The 17,845-nt window shown below is 40.0% G+C and overlaps 7 long non-coding RNA genes across 7 annotated transcripts; all 7 read left to right on the top strand.

Moving 5' to 3' along the window:
- Positions 1–1,156: 1,156 nt before the first annotated feature.
- On the top strand, positions 1,157–2,256 carry LOC117479939. Its single transcript, XR_004555612.1, has 4 exons — positions 1,157–1,198; positions 1,305–1,454; positions 1,608–1,778; positions 2,238–2,256. It is a non-coding gene; the product is annotated as an uncharacterized LOC117479939 (long non-coding RNA).
- A 219-nt stretch (positions 2,257–2,475) lies between these two features.
- Positions 2,476–3,669, top strand: LOC117479938. The gene is made up of 4 exons (XR_004555611.1): positions 2,476–2,534; positions 2,641–2,790; positions 2,944–3,114; positions 3,574–3,669. It is a non-coding gene; the product is annotated as an uncharacterized LOC117479938 (long non-coding RNA).
- Positions 3,670–7,469: 3,800 nt separating this feature from the next.
- Positions 7,470–8,593, top strand: LOC117479940. The gene is made up of 4 exons (XR_004555613.1): positions 7,470–7,528; positions 7,633–7,782; positions 7,937–8,107; positions 8,577–8,593. It is a non-coding gene; the product is annotated as an uncharacterized LOC117479940 (long non-coding RNA).
- A 481-nt stretch (positions 8,594–9,074) lies between these two features.
- On the top strand, positions 9,075–10,334 carry LOC117479934. The gene is made up of 4 exons (XR_004555606.1): positions 9,075–9,114; positions 9,222–9,371; positions 9,525–9,695; positions 10,164–10,334. It is a non-coding gene; the product is annotated as an uncharacterized LOC117479934 (long non-coding RNA).
- A 1,052-nt stretch (positions 10,335–11,386) lies between these two features.
- On the top strand, positions 11,387–12,603 carry LOC117479941. The gene is made up of 4 exons (XR_004555614.1): positions 11,387–11,414; positions 11,521–11,670; positions 11,824–11,994; positions 12,463–12,603. It is a non-coding gene; the product is annotated as an uncharacterized LOC117479941 (long non-coding RNA).
- Positions 12,604–12,945: 342 nt separating this feature from the next.
- Positions 12,946–14,128, top strand: LOC117479935. Its single transcript, XR_004555607.1, has 4 exons — positions 12,946–12,985; positions 13,093–13,242; positions 13,397–13,567; positions 14,036–14,128. It is a non-coding gene; the product is annotated as an uncharacterized LOC117479935 (long non-coding RNA).
- Positions 14,129–15,682: 1,554 nt separating this feature from the next.
- LOC117479943 lies at positions 15,683–16,640 on the top strand. Its single transcript, XR_004555616.1, has 3 exons — positions 15,683–15,708; positions 15,863–16,033; positions 16,500–16,640. It is a non-coding gene; the product is annotated as an uncharacterized LOC117479943 (long non-coding RNA).
- The last annotated feature ends 1,205 nt before the right edge of the window (positions 16,641–17,845 follow it).

Below are 17,845 nucleotides of genomic sequence, written 5' to 3'. Positions count from 1 at the left end.
CTGGCCCAGGCTCTCGTCATCTCACGCCTAGACTACTGCAACTCCCTCCTGGCTGGTCTACCTGCATGTGCCATCCGTCCTCTGCAGCTCATCCAGAATGCAGCGGCTCGTCTGGTCTTCAACCTTCAAACATTTTCCCACACCACACCGCTCCTCCGCTCCCTTCACTGGCTTCCAGTAACTGCTAGAATCCACTTCAAGACAATGGTACTTGCGTACCATGCTGTGAATGGATCTGGCCCTTCCTACATCCAGGACATGGTTAAACTGTACACCCCAGCACGTGCACTCCGCTCTGCATCAGCCAAACGGCTCGCTGCAGCCGCACTGCGAGGGGGACCCAAGTTCCCATCAGCAAAAACACGTCGGTTTGCTATCCTGGCTCCAAAATGGTGGAATGAGCTCCCCATTGACCGGCGCAGACTGAAAACACATCTCTTTCGACTCCACTTCGAGCGATAGAATTACTAACAAAGAATTGCTAACAAAGCACTTATATACTAATAAAGGACTGGCTTATCTAAAGCCAGTTGAGTACCACTTGAAATGTTTTGGCTCTATGAAACCTGATGTACTTATATGATTCTGTTTTCTTCAAGTTTGTATCTTCTTGGTCGAATGCACTTATTGTAAGTCGCTTTGGATAAAAGCGTCAGCTAAATGCAATGTAATGTAATAATGTCATGTTAACAATCCATCATTTTCCTTTTTCACTTTGGTTATGGGAACAGACTTTTCTTTATCTTTCTTGTATATCTATTTTTATTAGCAGTAAACAGATACAACGCACAATAATCAAATGTAAAGATAGATTCCACTAAAGCGTAATATTGTTATATTTCTTTTTTTAAATGTCTATAGGTATCATGATATTATTATCACTAATTCATTTGGTCACATTTATTGTACAGTATAACATCTTTTTATATTCTGATAGCCCTTTTTCAAGCTCTTAAAATATGCATCTTATCAAATGCAGAAGCAATTAACTAAGAACTCATCTCTCTTTTACTTCTTACAGTCTTTACCCTTTGTCCTCTTACAACAACTCCATCACCAACAACTCTTCCTTCAACAACTCCATCACCAACAACTCCATCACCAAAAACTCTTCCTTCAACAACTCCATCACCAACAACTCCATCACCAACAACTCCATCACCAACAACTCTTCCTTCAACAACTCCATCACCAACAAGTAAGACTTAAAGGACAGTATTTTATAAAACAAAAACCAAATGATAATATTATTTACAAGTGAGACATCAACTGTCTTTTTTTTCTTTAAAATGCTCTTCCTGCAGCTCCTCCTATTCTCTTTGAATACATCATCTTGGCTGAGTTGAGCACCACAGATGTCACTCTAATAAATCAACTGAGTACCATTCTGAGAAGCATCCGTGACCCCTTTATCCTCAACAATGCACAAATCCTTGATGTAAACATTTCTACAGGTGCAGATACAATACTGTAAATATGTGAAATATGTGTTGGTTTTGTCAACCCTAAGTGTGAATCTACAAGTTGTAAAACACACTTTACTAATATGACAGTTAGAAAAACTCATTACATGTGTGAAATTCATTGTGTTTTTGTTTGGTCTCCAGTTTGCTCTCCGAGCAGTTCTGGTTACCAGTGCAGATGTGAGGATCAGTATCGTTGGTCATGTGACCAGTGTTTACAGTATACATCCTGTGACAACATCACTGGGGACACATGTGGATGCATCAATGCCATTCCTCCTGATGGACAATACTGCCAGCCTTCTGGTCAAAACAGTAAGTTGGTCCGCAGTAATCACTGCATTCTGGCCAGCATTTGATGTGCCTTATTGTCAAAGTCTTTATCCTTAATTGCATGACAATCCCTGTGTCATTGCTTGCTTTTGGGTTGTCGAAAGACAGGAGCTGGCCTGAGTTAGAAGGACAACTTTGGAAACACTGCCATATGTTGTAGAGAATCTATAATTGTATTTTATTGTTTTTAACTCAAATGTACGTAAAAAGGATTAGGGCCACTTATGATGACCAAAAGTGATGTATTTTGTTTGTGCCGGTAGTCCCAATTATGATATTCAACTTGTTTTCTCAAACTAAAACGAAAATCACCTTTGGGTCACATTAAACGTACAGTTTGGGGAATTTCAAACATTCTGATGGCTCTAGTTCATAAAATATGCATCTTATCATATGCAGAAGCAATGAACTAAGAACTCCTCTCTCTTTGACTTCTTACAGCCTTTACCCTTTGTCCACTTACAACAACTCCATCATCAACAACTCTTCTTACAACAACTCCATCACCAACAACTCTTCCTACAACAACTCCATCACCAACAACTCTTCTTACAACAACTCCATCACCAACAACTCTTCCTTCAACAACTCCATCACCAACAACTCTTCCTTCAACAACTCCATCACCAACAACTCTTCCTACAATAACTCCATCACCAACAACTCTTCCTACAACAACTCCATCACCAACAACTCTTCTTACAACAACTCCATCACCAACAACTCCATCACCAACAAGTAAGACTTAAAGGACAGTATTTTATAAAACAAAAAACAAATGATAATATTATTTACAAGTGAGACATCAACTGTATTTTTTTTCTTTCAAATGCTCTCCCTGCAGCTCCTCCTATTCTCTTTGAATACATCATCTTGGCTGAGTTGAGCACCACAGATGTCACTCTAATAAATCAACTGAGTACCATTCTGAGAAGCATCCGTTACCCCTTTATCCTCAACAACGCACAAATCCTTGATGTAAACATTTCTACAGGTGCGGATACAATACTGTAAATATGTGAAATATGTGTTGGTGTTGTCAACCCTAAGTGTGAATCTACAAGTTGTAAAACACACTTTACTAATATGACAGTTAGAAAAACTCATTACATGTTTGAAATTCATTGTGTTTTTGTATGGTCTCAAGTTTGTTCTCCGAGCAGTTCTGGTTACCAGTGCAGATGTGAGGATCAGTATCGTTGGTCATGTGACCAGTGTTTACAGTATACATCCTGTGACAACATCACTGGGGACACATGTGGATGCATCAATGCCATTCCTCCTGATGGACAATACTGCCAGCCTTCTGGTCAAAACAGTAAGTTGGTCCGCAGTAATCACTGCATTCTGGCCAGCATTTGATGTGCCTTATTGTCAAAGTCTTTATCCTTAATTGCATGACAATCCCTGTTTCATTGCTTGCTTTTGGGTTGTCGAAAGACAGGAGCTGGCCTGAGTTAGAAGGACAACTTTGGAAACACTGCCATATGTTGTAGAGAATCTATAATTGTATTTTATTGTTTTTAACTCAAATGTACGTAAAAAGGATTAGGGTCACTTATGATGACCAAGAGTGATGTATTTTGTTTGTGCCGGTAGTCCCAATTATGATATTCAACTTGTTTTCTCAAACTAAAACGAAAATCACCTTTGGGTCACATTAAACGTACAGTTTGGGGAATTTCAAACATTCTGATGGCTCTAGTTCATAAAATATGCATCTTATCATATGCAGAAGCAATGAACTAAGAACTCCTCTCTCTTTGACTTCTTACAGCCTTTACCCTTTGTCCTCTTACAACAACTCCATCATCAACAACTCTTCCTTCAACAACTCCATCACCAACAACTCTTCCTTCAACAACTCCATCACCAACAACTCCATCACCAACAACTCTTCTTACAACAACTCCATCACCAACAACTCTTCCTACAACAACTCCATCACCAACAACTCTTCTTACAACAACTCCATCACCAACAACTCTTCCTTCAACAACTCCATCACCAACAACTCTTCCTTCAACAACTCCATCACCAACAACTCTTCCTACAAAAACTCCATCACCAACAACTCTTCCTACAACAACTCCATCACCAACAACTCTTCTTACAACAACTCCATCACCAACAACTCCATCACCAACAAGTAAGACTTAAAGGACAGTATTTTATAAAACAAAAAACAAATGATAATATTATTTACAAGTGACACATCAACTGTATTTTTTTTCTTTCAAATGCTCTCCCTGCAGCTCCTCCTATTCTCTTTGAATACATCATCTTGGCTGAGTTGAGCACCACAGATGTCACTCTAATAAATCAACTGAGTACCATTCTGAGAAGCATCCGTTACCCCTTTATCCTCAACAACGCACAAATCCTTGATATAAACATTTCTACAGGTGCGGATACAATACTGTAAATATGTGAAATATGTGTTGGTGTTGTCAACCCTAAGTGTGAATCTACAAGTTGTAAAACACACTTTACTAATATGACAGTTAGAAAAACTCATTACATGTGTGAAATTCATTGTGTTTTTGTTTGGTCTCAAGTTTGTTCTCCGAGCAGTTCTGGTTACCAGTGCAGATGTGAGGATCAGTATGGTTGGTCATGTGACCAGTGTTTACAGTATACATCCTGTGACAACATCACTGGGGACACATGTGGATGCATCAATGCCATTCCTCCTGATGGACAATACTGCCAGCCTTCTGGTCAAAACAGTAAGTTGGTCCGCAGTAATCACTGCATCCTGGCCAGCATTTGATGTGACTTATTGTCCAAATCTTTATCCTTAATTGCATGACAATCCCTGTGTCTCACTATGTAATTGCTTGCTTTTGGGTTGTCGAAAGACAGGAGCTGGCCTGAGTCAGAAGGACAACTTTGGAAACACTGCCATATGTTGTAGAGAATCTATAATTGTATTTTATTGTTTTTAACTCAAATGCACGCAAAAAGGATTAGGGCCTATAACTATCGACGGTGCAGCTGGTGCAACGCACCAGGGCCCAAAGCCGGCCAGGGGCCCATGCAAATACAAATAAATAAAAAAGTTTTTAAATTATTTTTTAAAAAAAAGATTTCTACATTTTATTTTTGGGGCCCCAATGGCATTGACCGGTTCACTCAGTCTTCAAAGTAACCAAGCAACCTAAATTAATTTGTAATTTGTCTCTCCAATGACCTTACTCCATTTCATGTCATGTGATACCTTGCGTGACGAGCAAACCATTTAATCAACCTGTACTGTACTGTAGCTAGCAGCAGCAAGTTCGGCAGCATTATAAAAAATGTAATAGCTTGCATATATAATGTACAGCAAACCAAAGCACAAGTGCAGCGCTCAAAAGAGAAAGGACAAGAGAGAACAAGGAGATGTAACAGCTAAACTGACTAAATTAGACAATTTGTTTTGTCATACATCGTCCTCGAAATCGAGCGCTAACGTTAGCAATGTTGATGTGCAGCGGCAGCCGGAGCCGGAGGCTAACGATAGCTCACCACCATCATTGCCATCTAGCTCCACAAGTGAAGCTGTATCCGTGGCCGTGGCTGTGCAACCTTCTTCTCCAGCCAGCCAGGAGGGGAGGCTGGATTTGGCTGTGCCCGGCAGTGGTCCAACAGTTCCCCCAAGGGCCCCAACCGATAGGGGACTCTATGGCGCTATTGAGACCCCCGACGCCAAGATCAAAAGCTATATTATAGCAACCAGTCTATGTAGGCCTACCGGCCAATTCCCCAGAGACAAACATCAAGGAAACAGGTTTAGTCCTCTTCTTAGTTCGCTGTGCCGTTGTCAGGCTGTGGTGGTCTGAGGCCAGGGCAGGCTGTTGTTGATAGCCTACACGTGGCGCTTCTGAGTGGTTGTGTATGTCCGTGCGTGTGTGAGCGCATCAGCGTGCGCTTATGTTTGGGGCGATGGGGGGGGGGGGGGCCCCAAAACAATATTTGCACCGGGGCCAATCACAACCTTGTTACGCCACTGAGGCCCCTTATGATGACCAAAAGTGATGTATTTTGTGCCGGTAGTCCCAATTGTGATATTCAACTTTTTTTCTCAAACTGAAACGAAAATCACCTTTGGGTCACATTAATCGTACAGTATGGGGAATTTCAAACATTCTGATAGCTCTAGTTCTTAAAATATGCATCTTATCATATGCAGAAGCAATTAACTAAGAACTCCTCTCTCTTTGACTTCTTACAGTCTTTACCCTTTGTCCTCTTACAACAACTCCATCACCAACAACTCTTCCTTCAACAACTCCATCACCAACAACTCCATCACCAAAAACTCTTCCTTCAACAACTCCATCACCAACAACTCCATCACCAACAACTCTTCCTTCAACAACTCCATCACCAACAAGTAAGACTTAAAGGACAGTATTTTATAAAACAAAAACCAAATGATAATATTATTTACAAGTGAGACATGAACTGTCTTTTTTTTTCTTTAAAATGCTCTTCCTGCAGCTCCTCCTATTCTCTTTGAATACATCATCTTGGCTGAGTTGAGCACCACAGATGTCACTCTAATAAATCAACTGAGTACCATTCTGAGAAGCATCCGTGACCCCTTTATCCTCAACAATGCACAAATCCTTGATGTAAACATTTCTACAGGTGCAGATACAATACTGTAAATATGTGAAATATGTGTTGGTTTTGTCAACCCTAAGTGTGAATCTACAAGTTGTAAAACACACTTTACTAATATGACAGTTAGAAAAACTCATTACATGTGTGAAATTCATTGTGTTTTTGTTTGGTCTCCAGTTTGCTCTCTGAGCAGTTCTGGTTACCAGTGCAGATGTGAGGATCAGTATCGTTGGTCATGTGACCAGTGTTTACAGTATACATCCTGTGACAACATCACTGGGGACACATGTGGATGCATCAATGCCATTCCTCCTGATGGACAATACTGCCAGCCTTCTGGTCAAAACAGTAAGTTGGTCCGCAGTAATCACTGCATCCTGGACCAGCATTTGATGTGACTTATTGTCCAAAGTCTTTATCCTTAATTGCATGACAATCCCTGTGTCTCACTATGTAATTGCTTGCTTTTGGGTTGTCGAAAGACAGGAGCTGGCCTGAGTTCAGAAGGACAACTTTGGAAACACTGCCATATGTTGTAGAGAATCTATAATTGTATTTTATTGTTTTTAACTCAAATGCACGCAAAAAGGATTAGGGGCCACTTATGATGACAAAAAGTGATGTATTTTGTTTGTGCCGGTAGTCCCAATTATGATATTCAACTTTTTTTCTCAAACTAAAACGAAAATCACCTTTGGGTCACATTAAACGTACAGTATGGGGAATTTCAAACATTCTGATGGCTCTAGTTCATTAAAATATGCATCTTATCATATGCAGAAGCAATGAACTAAGAACTCCTCTCTCTTTGACTTCTTACAGCCTTTACCCTTTGTCCACTTACAACAACTCCATCATCAACAACTCTTCTTACAACAACTCCATCACCAACACAACTCTTCCTACAACAACTCCATCACCAACAACTCTTCTTACAACAACTCCATCACCAACAACTCTTCCTTCAACAACTCCATCACCAACAACTCTTCCTTCAACAACTCCATCACCAACAACTCTTCCTACAACAACTCCATCACCAACAACTCTTCCTACAACAACTCCATCACCAACAACTCTTCTTACAACAACTCCATCACCAACAACTCCATCACCAACAAGTAAGACTTAAAGGACAGTATTTTATAAAACAAAAACAAATGATAATATTATTTACAAGTGAGACATCAACTGTATTTTTTTTCTTTCAATGCTCTCCCTGCAGCTCCTCCTATTCTCTTTGAATACATCATCTTGGCTGAGTTGAGCACCACAGATGTCACTCTAATAAATCAACTGAGTACCATTCTGAGAAGCATCCGTTACCCCTTTATCCTCAACAACGCACAAATCCTTGATGTAAACATTTCTACAGGTGCAGGATACAATACTGTAAATATGTGAAATATGTGTTGGTGTTGTCAACCCTAAGTGTGAATCTACAAGTTGTAAAACACACTTTACTAATATGACAGTTAGAAAAACTCATTACATGTGTGAAATTCATTGTGTTTTTGTTTGGTCTCAAGTTTGTTCTCCGAGCAGTTCTGGTTACCAGTGCAGATGTGAGGATCAGTATCGTTGGTCATGTGACCAGTGTTTACAGTATACATCCTGTGACAACATCACTGGGGACACATGTGGATGCATCAATGCCATTCCTCCTGATGGACAATACTGCCAGCCTTCTGGTCAAAACAGTAAGTTGGTCCGCAGTAATCACTGCATCCTGACCAGCATTTGATGTGACTTATTGTCCAAATCTTTATCCTTAATTGCATGACAATCCCTGTGTCTCACTATGTAATTGCTTGCTTTTGGGTTGTCGAAAGACAGGAGCTGGCCTGAGTCAGAAGGACAACTTTGGAAACACTGCCATATGTTGTAGAGAATCTATAATTGTATTTTATTGTTTTTAACTCAAATGCACGCAAAAAGGATTAGGGCCACTTATGATGACAAAAAGTGATGTTTTTGTTTGTGCCGGTAGTCCCAATTTTGATATTCAACTTTTTTTCTCAAACTAAAACGAAAATCACCTTTGGGTCACATTAATCGTACAGTATGGGGAATTTCAAACATTCTGATGGCTCTAGTTCTTAAAATATGCATCTTATCATATGCAGAAGCAATGAACTAAGTACTCCTCTCTCTTTGACTTCTTACAAGCCTTTACCCTTTGTCCGTCTTACAACAACTCCATCACCAACAACTCTTCCTTCAACAACTCCATCACCAACAACTCTTCTTACAACAACTCCATCACCAACAACTCTTCCTTCAAAAACTCCATCACCAACAACTCTTCCTACAACAACTCCATCACCAACAACTCTTCCTTTAACAACTCCATCACCAACAACTCTTCTTACAACAACTCCATCACCAACATCTTACTCCTCACCACAACTCTTCTACAACAACTCCATCACCAACAACTCTTCCTACAACAACTCCATCACCAACAACTCTTCCTTCAACAACTCCATCACCAACAACTCCATCACCAACAACTCTTCCTTCAACAACTCCATCACCAACAACTCTTCTTACAACAACTCCATCACCAACAACTCTTCCTCAACAACTCCATCACCAACAACTCTTTCCTTCAACAACTCCATCAGCAACACTCTTCCTTCAACAACTCCATCACCAACAACTCTTCCTTCAACATCTCCATCACCAACAACTCCATCACCAACAAGTAAGACTTAAAGGACAGTATTTTATAAAACAAAAACCAAATGATAATATTATTTACAAGTGAGACATCAACTGTATTTTTTTTTCCTTAAAATGCTCTCCCTGCAGCTCCTCCTATTCTCTTTGAATATATCATCTTGGCTGAGTTGAGCACCACAGATGTCACTCTAATAAATCAACTGAGTACCATTCTGAGAAGCATCCGTTACCCCTTTATCCTCAACAACGCACAAATCCTTGATGTAAACATTTCTACAGGTGCAGATACAATAATGTATATATGTGAAATATGTGTTGGTGTTGTCAACCCTAAGTGTGAATCTACAAGTTGTAAAACACACTTTACTAATATGACAGTTAGAAAAACTCATTACATGTGTGAAATTCATTGTGTTTTTGTTTGGTCTCAAGTTTGCTCTCCGAGCAGTTCTGGTTACCAGTGCAGATGTGAGGATCAGTATCGTTGGTCATGTGACCAGTGTTTACTGTATACATCCTGTGACAACATCACTGGGGACACATGTGGATGCATCAATGCCATTCCTCCTGAAGGACAATACTGCCAGCCTTCTGGTCAAAACAGTAAGTTGGTCCGCAGTAATCACTGCATTCTGGCCAGCATTTGATGTGCCTTATTGTCAAAATCTTTATCCTTAATTGCATGACAATCCCTGTGTCTCACTATGTAATTGCTTGCTTTTGGGTTGTCGAAAGACAGGAGCTTGCCTGAGTTAGAAGGACAACTTTGGAAACACTGCCATATGTTGTAGAGAATCTATAATTGTATTTTATTGTTTTTAACTCAAATGTACGTAAAAAGGATTAGGGCCACTTATGATGACCAAAAGTGATGTTTTTGTTTGTGCCGGTAGTCCCAATTTTGATATTCAACTTTTTTTCTCAAACTAAAACGAAAATCACCTTTGGGTCACATTAATGGTACAGTATGGGGAATTTCAAACATTCTGATGGCTCTAGTTTTTAAAATATGCATCTTATCATATGCAGAAGCAATGAACTAAGTACTCCTCTCTCTTTGACTTCTTACAGCCTTTACCCTTTGTCCTCTTACAACAACTCCATCACCAACAACTCTTCCTTCAACAACTCCATCACCAACAACTCTTCTTACAACAACTCCATCACCAACAACTCTTCCTTCAAAAACTCCATCACCAACAACTCTTCCTACAACAACTCCATCACCAACAACTCTTCCTTTAACAACTCCATCACCAACAACTCTTCTTACAACAACTCCATCACCAACAACTCGTCCTTCAACAACTCCATCACCAACAACTCTTCCTTCAAACAACTCCATCACCAACAACTCTTCCTACAACAACTCCATCACCAACAACTCTTCCTTCAACAACTCCATCACCAACAACTCTTCCTTCAACAACACCATCACCAACAACTCCATCACCAACAACTCTTCCTTCAACAACTCCATCACCAACAACTCTTCCTTCAACAACTCCATCACCAACAACTCTTCTTACAACAACTCCATCACCAACAACTCGTCCTTCAACAACTCCATCACCAACAACTCTTCCTTCAACAACTCCATCACCAACAACTCCATCACCAACAACTCTTCCTTCAACAACACCATCACCAACAACACTCCATCACCACAACTCTTAACTCTTCCTTCAACAACTCCATCACCAACAACTCCATCACCAACAACTCCATCACCAACAACTCTTCCTTCAACAACTCCATCACCAACAACTCTTCTTACAACAACTCCATCACCAACAACTCGTCCTTCAACAACTCCATCACCAACAACTCTTCCTTCAACAACTCCATCACCAACAACTCCATCACCAACAACTCTTCCTTCAACAACTCCATCACCAACAACTCCATCACCAACAACTCTTCCTACAACAACTCTTCCTTCAACAACTCCATCACCAACAACTCTTCCTTCAACAACTCCATCACCAACAACTCTTCCTACAACAACTCTTCCTTCAACAACTCCATCACCAACAACTCTTCTTACAACAACTCCATCACCAACAACTCGTCCTTCAACAACTCCATCACCAACAACTCTTCCTACAACAACTCCATCACCAACAACTCTTCTTACAACAACTCCATCACCAACAACTCTTCCTTCAACAACTCCATCACCAACAACTCTTCCTTCAACAACTCCATCACCAACAACTCTTCCTACAACAACTCCATCACCAACAACTCTTCCTACAACAACTCCATCACCAACAACTCTTCTTACAACAACTCCATCACCAACAACTCGATCACCAACAAGTAAGACTTAAAGGACAGTATTTTATAAAACAAAAAACAAATGATAATATTATTTACAAGTGAGACATCAACTGTATTTTTTTTCTTTCAAATGCTCTCCCTGCAGCTCCTCCTATTCTCTTTGAATACATCATCTTGGCTGAGTTGAGCACCACAGATGTCACTCTAATAAATCAACTGAGTACCATTCTGAGAAGCATCCGTTACCCCTTTATCCTCAACAACGCACAAATCCTTGATGTAAACATTTCTACAGGTGCGGATACAATACTGTAAATATGTGAAATATGTGTTGGTGTTGTCAACCCTAAGTGTGAATCTACAAGTTGTAAAACACACTTTACTAATATGACAGTTAGAAAAACTCATTACATGTGTGAAATTCATTGTGTTTTTGTTTGGTCTCAAGTTTGTTCTCCGAGCAGTTCTGGTTACCAGTGCAGATGTGAGGATCAGTATCGTTGGTCATGTGACCAGTGTTTACAGTATACATCCTGTGACAACATCACTGGGGACACATGTGGATGCATCAATGCCATTCCTCCTGATGGACAATACTGCCAGCCTTCTGGTCAAAACAGTAAGTTGGTCCGCAGTAATCACTGCATCCTGACCAGCATTTGATGTGACTTATTGTCCAAATCTTTATCCTTAATTGCATGACAATCCCTGTGTCTCACTATGTAATTGCTTGCTTTTGGGTTGTCGAAAGACAGGAGCTGGCCTGAGTCAGAAGGACAACTTTGGAAACACTGCCATATGTTGTAGAGAATCTATAATTGTATTTTATTGTTTTTAACTCAAATGCACGCAAAAAGGATTAGGGCCACTTATGATGACCAAAAGTGATGTTTTTGTTTGTGCCGGTAGTCCCAATTTTGATATTCAACTTTTTTTCTCAAACTAAAACGAAAATCACCTTTGGGTCACATTAATCGTACAGTATGGGGAATTTCAAACATTCTGATGGCTCTAGTTCTTAAAATATGCATCTTATCATATGCAGAAGCAATTAACTAAGAACTCCTCTCTCTTTGACTTCTTACAGCCTTTACCCTTTGTCGTCTTACAACAACTCCATCACCAACAACTCTTCCTTCAACATCTCCATCACCGACAACTCTTCCTTCAACAACTCCATCACCAACAACTCTTCTTACAACAACTCCATCACCAACAACTCTTCTTACAAACAACTCCATCACCAACAACTCTTCTTACAACAACTCCATCACCAACAACTCTTCTTACAACAACTCCATCACCAACAACTCTTCTTACAACAACTCCATCACCAACAACTCTTCCTACAACAACTCCATCACCAACAACTCTTCCTTCAACAACTCCATCACCAACAACTCCATCACCAACAACTCTTCCTTCAACAACTCCATCACCAACAACTCTTCTTACAACAACTCCATCACCAACAACTCTTCCTTCAACAACTCCATCACCAACAACTCTTCCTTCAACAACTCCATCAGCAACAACTCTTCCTTCAACAACTCCATCACCAACAACTCTTCCTTCAACATCTCCATCACCAACAACTCCATCACCAACAAGTAAGACTTAAAGGACAGTATTTTATAAAACAAAAACCAAATGATAATATTATTTACAAGTGAGACATCAACTGTATTTTTTTTTCCTTAAAATGCTCTCCCTGCAGCTCCTCCTATTCTCTTTGAATATATCATCTTGGCTGAGTTGAGCACCACAGATGTCACTCTAATAAATCAACTGAGTACCATTCTGAGAAGCATCCGTTACCCCTTTATCCTCAACAACGCACAAATCCTTGATGTAAACATTTCTACAGGTGCAGATACAATAATGTATATATGTGAAATATGTGTTGGTGTTGTCAACCCTAAGTGTGAATCTACAAGTTGTAAAACACACTTTACTAATATGACAGTTAGAAAAAACTCATTACATGTGTGAAATTCATTGTGTTTTTGTTTGGTCTCAAGTTTGCTCTCCGAGCAGTTCTGGTTACCAGTGCAGATGTGAGGATCAGTATCGTTGGTCATGTGACCAGTGTTTACTGTATACATCCTGTGACAACATCACTGGGGACACATGTGGATGCATCAATGCCATTCCTCCTGAAGGACAATACTGCCAGCCTTCTGGTCAAAACAGTAAGTTGGTCCGCAGTAATCACTGCATTCTGGCCAGCATTTGATGTGCCTTATTGTCAAAATCTTTATCCTTAATTGCATGACAATCCCTGTGTCTCACTATGTAATTGCTTGCTTTTGGGTTGTCGAAAGACAGGAGCTTGCCTGAGTTAGAAGGACAACTTTGGAAACACTGCCATATGTTGTAGAGAATCTATAATTGTATTTTATTGTTTTTAACTCAAATGTACGTAAAAAGGATTAGGGCCACTTATGATGACCAAAAGTGATGTTTTTGTTTGTGCCGGTAGTCCCAATTTTGATATTCAACTTTTTTTCTCAAACTAAAACGAAAATCACCTTTGGGTCACATTAATGGTACAGTATGGGGAATTTCAAACATTCTGATGGCTCTAGTTTTTAAAATATGCATCTTATCATATGCAGAAGCAATGAACTAAGTACTCCTCTCTCTTTGACTTCTTACAGCCTTTACCCTTTGTCCTCTTACAACAACTCCATCACCAACAACTCTTCCTTCAACAACTCCATCACCAACAACACTTCTTACAACAACTCCATCACCAACAACTCTTCCTTCAAAAACTCCATCACCAACAACTCTTCCTACAACAACTCCATCACCAACAACTCTTCCTTTAACAACTCCATCACCAACAACTCTTCTTACAACAACTCCATCACCAACAACTCGTCCTTCAACAACTCCATCACCAACAACTCTTCCTTCAACAACTCCATCACCAACAACTCTTCCTACAACAACTCCATCACCAACAACTCTTCCTTCAACAACTCCATCACCAACAACTCTTCCTTCAACAACACCATCACCAACAACTCCATCACCAACAACTCTTCCTTCAACAACTCCATCACCAACAACTCTTCCTTCAACAACTCCATCACCAACAACTCTTCTTACAACAACTCCATCACCAACAACTCGTCCTTCAACAACTCCATCACCAACAACTCTTCCTTCAACAACTCCATCACCAACAACTCCATCACCAACAACTCTTCCTTCAACAACACCATCACCAACAACTCCATCACCAACAACTCTTCCTTCAACAACTCCATCACCAACAACTCCATCACCAACAACTCTTCCTTCAACAACTCCATCACCAACAACTCTTCTTACAACAACTCCATCACCAACAACTCGTCCTTCAACAACTCCATCACCAACAACTCTTCCTTCAACAACTCCATCACCAACAACTCTTCCTTCAACAACTCCATCACCAACAACTCCATCACCAACAACTCTTCCTACAACAACTCTTCCTTCAACAACTCCATCACCAACAACTCTTCCTTCAACAACTCCATCACCAACAACTCTTCCTACAACAACTCTTCCTTCAACAACTCCATCACCAACAACTCTTCTTACAACAACTCCATCACCAACAACTCGTCCTTCAACAACTCCATCACCAACAACTCTTCCTACAACAACTCCATCACCAACAACTCTTCTTACAACAACTCCATCACCAACAACTCTTCCTTCACAACTCCATCACCAACAACTCTTCCTTCAACAACTCCATCACCAAACAACTCTTCCGACAAACAACTCCATCAACCAACAACTCTTCCTACAACAACTCCATCACCAACAACTCTTCCTACAACACCTCCATCACCAACAACTCTTCTTACAACAACTCCATCACCAACAACTCTTCCTTCCAACAACTCCATCACCAACAACTCTTCCTTCAACAACTCCATCACCAACAACTCTTCCTACAACAACTCCATCACCAACAACTCTTCCTACAACAACTCCATCACCAACAACTCTTCCTACAACAACTCCATCACCAACAACTCCATCACCAACAACTCCATCACCAACAAGTAAGCACTTAAAGGACAGTATTTTATAAAACAAAAAAACAAATGATAATATTATTTACAAGTGAGACATCAACTGTATTTTTTTCTTTCAAATGCTCTCCCTGCAGCTCCTCTCTATTCTCTTTGAATACATCATCTTGGCTGAGTTTGAGCACCACAGATGTCCACTCTAATAAATCAACTGAGTACCATTCTGAGAAGCATCCGTTACCCACCCCTTTATCCTCAACAACGCACAATCCTTGATGTAAACATTTCTACAGGTGCGGATACAATACTGTAAATATGTGAAATATGTGTTGGTGTTGTCAACCCTAAGTGTGAATCTACAAGTTGTAAAACAACACTTTACTAATATGACAGTTAGAAAAACTCATTACATGTGTGAAATTCATTGTGTTTTTGTTTGGTCTCAAGTTTGTTCTCCGAGCAGTTCTGGTTACCAGTGCAGATGTGAGGATCAGTATCGTTGGTCATGTGACCAGTGTTTACAGTATACATCCTGTGACAACATCACTGGGGACACATGTGGATGCATCAATGCCATTCCTCCTGATGGACAATACTGCCAGCCTTCTGGTCAAAACAGTAAGTTGGTCCGCAGTAATCACTGCATCCTGACCAGCATTTGATGTGACTTATTGTCCAAATCTTTATCCTTAATTGCATGACAATCCCTGTGTCTCACTATGTAATTGCTTGCTTTTGGGTTGTCGAAAGACAGGAGCTGGCCTGAGTCAGAAGGACAACTTTGGAAACACTGCCATATGTTGTAGAGAATCTATAATTGTATTTTATTGTTTTTAACTCAAATGCACCAAAAAGGATTAGGGCCACTTATGATGACCAAAAGTGATGTTTTTGTTTGTGCCGGTAGTCCCAATTTTGATATTCAACTTTTTTCTCAAACTAAAACGAAAATCACCTTTGGGTCACATTAATCGTACAGTATGGGGAATTTCAAACATTCTGATGGCTCTAGTTCTTAAAATATGCATCTTATCATATGCAGAAGCAATTAACTAAGAACTCCTCTCTCTTTGACTTCTTACAGCCTTTACCCTTTGTCGTCTTACAACAACTCCATCACCAACAACTCTTCCTTCAACATCTCCATCACCGACAACTCTTCCTTCAACAACTCCATCACCAACAACTCTTCTTACAACAACTCCATCACCAACAACTCTTCTTACAACAACTCCATCACCAACAACCCTTCTTACAACAACTCCATCACCAACAACTCTTCTTACAACAACTCCATCACCAACAACTCTTCTTACAACAACTCCATCACCAACAACTCTTCCTACAACAACTCCATCACCAACAACTCTTCCTTCAACAACTCCATCACCAACAACTCCATCACCAACAACTCTTCCTTCAACAACTCCATCACCAACAACTCTTCTTACAACAACTCCATCACCAACAACTCTTCCTTCAACAACTCCATCACCAACAACTCTTCCTTCAACAACTCCATCACCAACAACTCTTCCTTCAACAACTCCATCACCAACAACTCTTCCTTCAACATCTCCATCACCAACAACTCCATCACCAACAAGTAAGACTTAAAGGACAGTATTTTATAAAACAAAAACCAAATGATAATATTATTTACAAGTGAGACATCAACTGTATTTTTTTTTCCTTAAAATGCTCTCCCTGCAGCTCCTCCTATTCTCTTTGAATATATCATCTTGGCTGAGTTGAGCACCACAGATGTCACTCTAATAATCAACTGAGTACCATTCTGAGAAGCATCCGTTACCCCTTTAATCCTCAACAACGCACAAATCCTTGATGTAAACATTCTACAGGTGCAGATACAATAATGTATATATGTGAAATATGTGTTGGTGTTGTCAACCCTAAGTGTGAATCTACAAGTTGTTAAAACACACTTTACTAATATGACAGTTAGAAAAACTCATACATGTGTGAAATTCATTGTGTTTTTGTTTGGTCTCAAGTTTGCTCTCCGAGCAGTTCTGGTTACCAGTGCAGATGTGAGGATCAGTATCGTTGGTCATGTGACCAGAGTGTTTACTGTATACATCCTGTGACAACATCACTGGGGACACATGTGGATGCATCAATGCCATTCCTCCTGAAGGACAATACTGCCAGCCTTCTGGTCAAAACAGTAAGTTGGTCCGCAGTAATCACTGCATTCTGGCCAGCATTTGATGTGCCTTAGTGTCAAAATCTTTATCCTTAATTGCATGACAATCCCTGTGTCTCACTATGTAATTGCTTGCTTTTGGGTTGTCGAAAGACAGGAGCTGGCCTGAGTCAGAAGGACAACTTTGGAAACACTGCCATATGTTGTAGAGAATATAATGTATTTTATTGTTTTTAACTCAAATGTACGTAAAAAGGATTAGG

This window comes from Trematomus bernacchii, unplaced genomic scaffold (assembly GCF_902827165.1).
Source record: "Trematomus bernacchii unplaced genomic scaffold, fTreBer1.1, whole genome shotgun sequence".
Lineage (NCBI taxonomy): Eukaryota > Metazoa > Chordata > Actinopteri > Perciformes > Nototheniidae > Trematomus > Trematomus bernacchii.
Note: the sequence above shows the minus strand (reverse complement) of the source record. Positions and strands in the feature narration are given on the sequence as shown.